Raw genomic sequence first — 8,095 nt, 5'->3', positions numbered from 1 at the left:
TTTTCCCCTTCTTACCTGGTTTGGGAGCCCGGGATCCATTACGATTCCCATTCTTGCCCTTTGGAAGCTGGAAAGGTTCCAAAAGTGACAATACGTGATGTTCCAGAGGGAATAGTCGGGGATTGCGTAGGTCGTCAGGGAGAGAGCTAGATCTTTGTAAATTTGTAGTACTCATACAAATTGGAATTCTTCATTTCCTCACCCCCCACCCACCATGGAGTCCAACGAGGGGAAGCTATAGTTGGGGCTCAAAATCTCCCAACAGCCACAGGGGTAATGAGGAAATATACGCAGCCACTATTACAGTACTGATGGTAGTCGCGGGACCTATGCGCTACCGACTAAATAGTACCTGCTTGACCCTAGCCATATTTGACCAGCCGATTGACTTGACCGGGCCTTGATCAAGCCGCCCGTCTAACCAGAATAAAGGACCAAAGAGGTGTGTTGCTAGCTGCAGGGCGCAGCGTGCAGCATCGCTCAACCTCCAGGACTCCTGTCTCCTGGTAATACGGGATGCCACGCACGGCAAACACACGTGGGAGAGTTCTCCCTGGTCCAAGATGGAATGAACCAGGGTGGGTGCACCATCCCCTCTCATAGGCCTTGGTGCACCAGGAAGCCATTTTGTCTCATCCCTCACTGGTGACCCCTCCAGTATGGGTAGCCCTCTGGTCCGGCTCACCAGATCATTGGGACCTCAAGCCCCCCCACCGCGGCAAGGCGGCTTCCATTAGGGGGGTTGCCGTGGAGATATGTTTGGGTCGTCCAGTCAGGAACACTTAGCCCCCCCCCCCTTCGTGCTCTATTAATTTATTATGGTATCCTACTTTAAAGGATGATAGTTTGTTATTCCTTGGATTGCGAATTAAAACTTCTTAAAACTAACTTTCATGCATTGATATATTAGTGCCCGACATAACCTTCAACATTGGAGAAACTGATTTTCAAATCCTATTTGTAATGCGCCAGTTCAGTCTCCAGCGAAGAAAACAGATAATATATCTGAAACATCAATATTATAGTGCATAATCTAAAACCGCAGTAAATGGAAATCGTTATACATATTGTTTCCAGCATAGAAAATTTCCTGCTTCGTGGCAAATAACAAATAACACATTTATTAGTAATTTTTTTTTAGATAAATATTAATTTTATATTTCATTAGTTACATATATTTAGACTTAAGTGCAAGATACATGTAATATACACTCACTGATAGACTTATAGAATATACATTTATATAGCATGTACACTATTACGGACACAAACACATGCTCACATTCATGCCGTATACAAACAGCAGATATTCATGCTTTATAGTAATTTCATAATTAGGCTAATAAGACAGAGAACCACGCAGACACATAAATGAAATGGAGAACAGAAAAAACAAGCTGACAGAACTGAAAACAAAGAAAAATAAAACGTCAGTAGGTATGAGATACAAGCTGCTTACATTCTTGTTCAGTGGTGTTATTGTGGATTTCCATACCGCGAAAAAAAGAAAAAATATTTTTTGATACTCCTGTGTCTGAGGACATTTTTAATATCATGTTCTGTAATCTTTCTTATAAAGCCTTTCAATTGAGTTGCTATTTTAGTGAATAAAAAACAAAACGGCTGGACGTCAGGGTGCTTATTTCAGACGCCCTCATCACGGCCAAAAGCCTCCCCGGCGGGGAATCGAACCCCGGTCTCCCGCGTGACAGGCGGGGATACTAACCACTATACTACCGAGGAATCGGCAATGAATAATATCATTCGTGGAATTTTATTGCTATTTGTACTGACATTGTCTCTCTCTCTCTCTCTATCTGTGTGTGTGTGTGTGTGTTTGCTTGTGTGTGTGTATGTGTGTATGCGTGTGTGTTTATACACACTGTACGCCCTCCACATCTAGATCGTCTAGCTCTCATCATCGTGCCTGCTCTTTCCAGTGGTCAACGCCCACCACCTGACTGGCATCACCAAGGATGTTACAGTGGTTATTCTTCATGATCCAGTAGTGTCTTCTTTTCTGGTATTCTTATCTCTCAGACTGAATTATTTTGACTGTTAAAACTAAATACCGATAAAGGTAGGTGGCATTAGCGAAAACTATTAAAAGGAACATTTTCATCTGAAATGGGAATGATAGCAGGTTGTCATATGAAACGCACAAAATAAAATACATAAAAATAATCTTCATTTCCTTTCTATGGCAATCTGTTATATTCATCTATTTCTGTCTGTCTTTGTCAGGGGTTTGTTACAAGGTTTTAGTAATCCCCTTTTTGATTCTTTTGATTGATCTCCGGATTAGCCACTCGAGGAATAATTAAAATTATGGTAACACATATGTATATTCAGGAATATTTACAACAATTAAATATATGGTTGCCAGGTAATTTGAATTAGTTGTACTCGGTCTTTTGCTGATAATTGTGGGGCGTCAGGAGTCGTAAGGCCAAAGCGTGGAGCACCCAGAGTCGTAAGGCCAAAGCGTGGAGCACCCAGAGTCGTATGGCCAAAGAGTGGAGCACCCAGAGTCGTATGGCCAAAGAGTGGAGCACCCAGAGTCGTATGGCCAAAGAGTGGAGCACCCAGATTCGTATGGCCAAAGAGTGGAGCACCCAGAGTCGTATGGCCAAAGAGTGGAGCACCCAGAGTCGTATTAACTGCTTCTCTGATTCGACCATAAATGTAAAAGAGGCTGAAAAATGCATGGTAATGGGTACTCTGTCTTGTTATTTAGATATTATAATAGAAACAATCATTTTATCATTGCCATAAAATAAATAGACAAGTACAAGTCGGTAAACTCACATGTGGTCAGTCGAGAAGATCGGAGCTAAGTGACCGTCCATGCTGAGAGGTCACCGACATTGCTTTGGCGGCGGGAACTAAACGCCTCATACACACGCAAACAAACAACCAAATAATCGGCCGGCAGTCGGAAACATCAATTAAGGGAAACCATCACTGTTACCTAATAATACCCTTACAGGTGTGTAAGTACACACCTGGAGGCCATGGGTGTAAGACTTATTTTACAGTGAAATATCGGCCCCATAAAGGCTTAAAAATAAAACAGATCATGAATAAAGCTAAAATGATGAATGAAAATAATAACAAAAATAAACAAAGCATATCTCATTCAGACAAAAGTTCTGCGGCCTTAAAAAAGAAAACGTAGAAGAGACTTTCTGCCCATAACTTCAACTCCATCTCTGCCCACTTTCTCGAGAAGAACGAGAGAGAACGTCTTGACCATGAAGTTAGTTGCCGTGGAGATATGTTTGGGTCGTCCAGTCAGGAACACTTAGCCCCCCCCCCCTTCGTGCTCTATTAATTTATTATGGTATCCTACTTTAAAGGATGAGTTTATTATTCCTTGGATTGCGAATTAAAACTTCTTAAAACTAACTTTCATGCATTGATATATTAGTGCCCGACATAATCAACATTGGAAAAACTGATTTTCAAATCCTATTTGTAATGCGCTAGTTCAGTCTCCAATGAGGAAAACTGATAATATATCTGAAACATCAATATTATAGTGCATAATCTAAAACCGCAGTAAATGGATATCGTTATACATATTGTTTCCAGCATATGAAATTTCCTGCTTCGTGGCAAATAACAAATAACACATTCATTAGTAATTTTTTTTTAGATAAATATTAATTTTATATTTCATTAGTTACATATATTTAGACTTAAGTGCAAGATACATGTAATATACACTCACTGATAGACTTATAGAATATACATTTATATAGCATGTACACTATTACGGACACAAACACATGCTCACATTCATGCCGTATACAAACAGCAGATATTCATGCTTTATAGTAATTTCATAATTAGGCTAATAGGACAGAGAACCACGCAGACACATAAATGAAATGGAGAACAGAAAAAACAAACTGACAGAACTGAAAACAAAGAAAAATAAAACGTCAGTAGGTATGAGATACAAGCTGCTTATATTCTTGTTCTCGTGTTATTGTGGATTTCCATACCGCGAAAAAAAGAAAAAATATTTTTTGATACTCCTGTGTCTGAGAACATTTTTAATATCATGTTCTGTAATCTTTCTTATAAAGCCTTTCAATTTGAGTTGCTATTTTAGTGAATAAAAAACAAAACGGCTGGACGTCAGGGTGCTTATTTCAGACGCCCTCATCACGGCCAAAAGCCTCCCCGGCGGGGAATCGAACCCCGGTCTCCCGCGTGACAGGCGGGGATACTAACCACTATACTACCGAGGAATCGGCAATGAATAATTTCATTCGTGGAATTTTATTGCTATTTTTACTGACATTATCTCTCTCTCTCTCTATCTGTGTGTGTGTGTGTGTGTGTGTTTGCTTGTGTGTGTGTATGTGTGTGTGTGTATGCGTGTGTGTTTATACACACTGTACGCCCTCCACATCTAGATCGTCTGGCCTTCATCATCGTGCCTGCTCTTTCCAGTGGTCAACGCCCACCACCTGACTGGCATCACCAAGGATGTTACAGTGGTTATTCTTCATGATCCAGTAGTGTCTTCTTTTCTGGCATTCTGAATTATTTTGACTGTTAAAACTAAATACAGATAAAGGTAGGTGGCATTAGCGAAAACTATTAAAAGGAACACTTTCATCTGAAATGGGAATGGTAGCAGGTTGTCATATGAAATGCACAAAATAAAATACATAAAAATAATCTTCATTTCTTTTCTATGGCAATCTGTTATATTCATCTATTTCTGTCTGTCTTACAGAGCGTAAGTACAACCTGGAGGCCATGGGTGTAAGACTTATTTTACAGTGAAATATCAGCCCCATAAAGGCTTAAAAATAAAACAGATCATGAATAAAGCTAAAACGATGGATGAAAATAATAACAATAAAAATAAACAAAGCATATCTCATTCAGACAAAAGTTCTGCGGCCTTAAAAAAGAAAACGTAGAAGAGACTTTCTGTCCATAACTTCAACTCCATCTCTGCCCACTTTCTCGAGAAGAACGAGAGAGAACGTCTTGACCATGAAGTTAGTTGCCGTGGAGATATGTTTGAGTCGTCCAGTCAGAAACACTTAGCCACCCCCTTCGTACTCTATTCATTTATTATGGTATCCTACTTTAAAGGATGATAGTTTGTTATTCCTTGGATTGCGAATTAAAAATTCTTAAAACTAACTTTCATGCATTGATATATTAGTGCCCGACATAACCTTCAACATTGGATAAACTGATTTTCAAATCCTATTTGTAATGCGCCAGTTCAGTCTCCAGCGAGGAAAACAGATAATATATCTGAAACATCAATATTATAGTGCATAATCTAAAACCACAGTAAATGGAAATCGTTCTACATATTGTTTCCAGCATAGAAAATTTCCTGCTTCGTGGCAAATAACAAATAACACATTTATTAGTATAATTTTTTTTAGATAAATATTAATTTTATATTTCATTAGTTACATATATTTAGACTTAAGTGCAAGATACGTGTAATATACACTCACTGATAGACTTATAGAATATACGTTTATATAGCATGTACACTATTACGGACACAAACACATGCTCACATTCATGCCGTATACAAACAGCAGATATTCATGCTTTATAGTAATTTCATAATTAGGCTAATAGGACAGAGAACCAGACAGACACATAAATGAAATGGAGAACAACAGGAAAAAACAAACTGACAGAACTGAAAACAAAGAAAAATAAAACGTCAGTAGGTATGAGATACAAGCTGCTTACATTCCTGTTCAGTGGCATTGTTGTGGATTTCCATACCTGGAAGAAAAGAGGTCTGAGGACATTTTTAATATCATGTTTTGTAACCCTTCTTAGACAGCCTTTGAATTGAGTTGCTATTTTAGTGAATAAAAAACAAAACAGCTGGACGTTAGGGTGCTTATTTCAGACGCCCTCATCACGGCCAAAAGCCTCCCCGGCGGGGAATTGAACCCCGGTCTCCCGCGTGACAGGCGGGGATACTAACCACTATACTACCGAGGATTCAGTGATAGTGAGTCTGACTATCATGATTTTATTACTAATCGTGCTGACATCCTCTCTCAATCTCCCTCTTTCTCCTGCTCTGATATATAGATAGATGTGTGCTTTATAATTACACTCCACGCCTTCCGCATCTAAACCACATGGCCTACATCGTCATACTTTGTACTTAGACGGTCATCACCGGGGTTGTCGTAATCGTATTCTTCGCGATCCAGCAGTTTCTTATACCAGCTCCATCTCTCTCTCTCTCTCTCTCGCTCTCTCTCTCTCTTTATTTTCTTACTCTTTTCTTCCTTCCTTCTCTCTCTCTCTTACTTATATTCTCCTTGTCTGTCTATCTCTTTCTCTCTCTCTCTTACCCTCCGATTTGTTTCTACCTTTTAAATGTATCTATTAGAATGTGTTAATTTTATATTTTTGTTTTTGTTTCATTGAGTTTTATTAGCAGCGGCAAAGACCTATTTTTGTTTGCTTTTTAGTAAATTATATTTTTTATTATATTCCTTTTTATAATTCATGAATTTTAGATCACCTTTTATTAATTTATATATTTAAACCTTCACTTTTACTATAAATCTTTTTTGTCTGTGATGATTATGCCATCTATCTTCAGAGCAGGTTGTGACATGGATGTGCTCTTTCTAGCGATCTTACGCACCTTGTCCCATACCCATGCTAAGGGGGTCCCAGGGTTAATTGAGAAGACTGTCTCCACGACGTCCTTCTAGCCTCCCTTAACACACGCCTGGCCTTGGCTCGGGTCTTCTTGTAATTGATCAAAGTTACAATGCTGGGGCGTCGTTTCAACTGCCTTAATGCAGCTTTTCTTGCTCCGACAGCTTGTTGGCATTCATCAGACCACCGTGGTACTGGAGGACGACGGTAATGCCCGCTACTTTTGGGAATGGATGCTTCTGCTGCAAGGTGAATTCGTGATGTGGTGATTAACAGCATCTTGAACACACTGGAAATCATTCACAGATCCTTGCAATACTGCAGTTGATCTAAAAAGATTCCAGTTCGCATGTTGAAGTGGCCATCTCTGCACTCCATTGACTGGAATACCATTCACCTCCTCCAAAATTATTGGAAAGTGGTCACTTCCATGTAAGTCTTCCATGACCTGTCAAGTGAAGTTCAACTGTGAATCAGGTGAGCATATTGATAGGTCTATATTGGAGAATGTCCCAGTTTGAATTTGGAAATGTGTGGGAGTGTCATTGTTCAGTAAAACTGCATCTACTCTTAAGAACAAGGACTCCAAGGCTCTTCCTCGAGGGTTGCACAAAGTGTCTCCCCAGAGGTGATGCCGACCATTGAAATCTCCCAAGGGTAGAAATGGATGTGGCAACTGCTCAAGTAGATTTTCCAAATCATTAATGTTCAGATTATGTGGAGGAAGGTAGATGGATGCAACAGTGTAAGGTCGTGTCAAGCCTATTCCTGAACTTGGAATCCTCTCAGGGAAATGGTACAATTTTCCCTGGTCATAATCTCTTGTAGACATACACAAACGGGATTATATGAAGCTATCAGATGTTGCAGTTCTTCCCATTTTGCACGAATTCCCTGACAGTTCCATTGGATTAGGGTATCCAGTTCTTTAGATTATTTCTTCATAAGGTGTTTGGCAGCACCTGTGGTCAAGGTTTGCCTCACCCCTTTAGGCTGTCCCTTTCCAGGATCCTGGGAGTACCTTTTTAATGGTTGTTTACCTGTGGAACTAGTTTCCACAAGTTTCCCTTGGACAGGTTCAGGATTTCTTTGCCTGAGCAAAGAACGGAACTGAGCCTTTGCCTCAGGGGCATTCTGTCTAGCAGCGGAGGCCCCTGTGGATGTTGTGGCAGCTGGAGTCTTTTGCACAGGTTCAGGATTCCTTTGCCTGGGCAAAGGCGTGCCTGAGCCTTTACTTCAGGGGCATTCTGCCTAGCAGCAGAGGCCCCTGTGGATGTGGTGGCAAACTGGAGCTGTCACCGTTGAGGCCTCTGGACAAAGAGCTCAGACTCCATGGGTGGAGGGCAGGAGTGTCTCAATAGACACTCACTCCTAACTCGTTTGGTGGAAAACACGAGCAGTGTCAGCA

The 8,095-nt window shown here is 40.3% G+C and overlaps 2 non-coding genes and 1 pseudogene across 2 annotated transcripts; all 3 read right to left on the bottom strand.

The window, feature by feature from the left end:
- Positions 1 to 1,671: 1,671 nt before the first annotated feature.
- Trnad-guc lies at positions 1,672 to 1,743 on the bottom strand. Its single transcript has one exon. It is a non-coding gene; the product is annotated as a tRNA-Asp (tRNA).
- Positions 1,744 to 4,187: 2,444 nt separating this feature from the next.
- On the bottom strand, positions 4,188 to 4,259 carry Trnad-guc. The gene has a single exon. It is a non-coding gene; the product is annotated as a tRNA-Asp (tRNA).
- A 183-nt stretch (positions 4,260 to 4,442) lies between these two features.
- LOC119576641 overlaps positions 4,443 to 8,095 on the bottom strand; it is a 7,899-nt pseudogene continuing 4,246 nt past the window's right edge.

Source organism: Penaeus monodon, chromosome 9 (genome assembly GCF_015228065.2).
Source record: "Penaeus monodon isolate SGIC_2016 chromosome 9, NSTDA_Pmon_1, whole genome shotgun sequence".
NCBI classification, from domain to species: domain Eukaryota; kingdom Metazoa; phylum Arthropoda; class Malacostraca; order Decapoda; family Penaeidae; genus Penaeus; species Penaeus monodon.
This window is presented reverse-complemented; position numbering and strand designations above follow the sequence as displayed.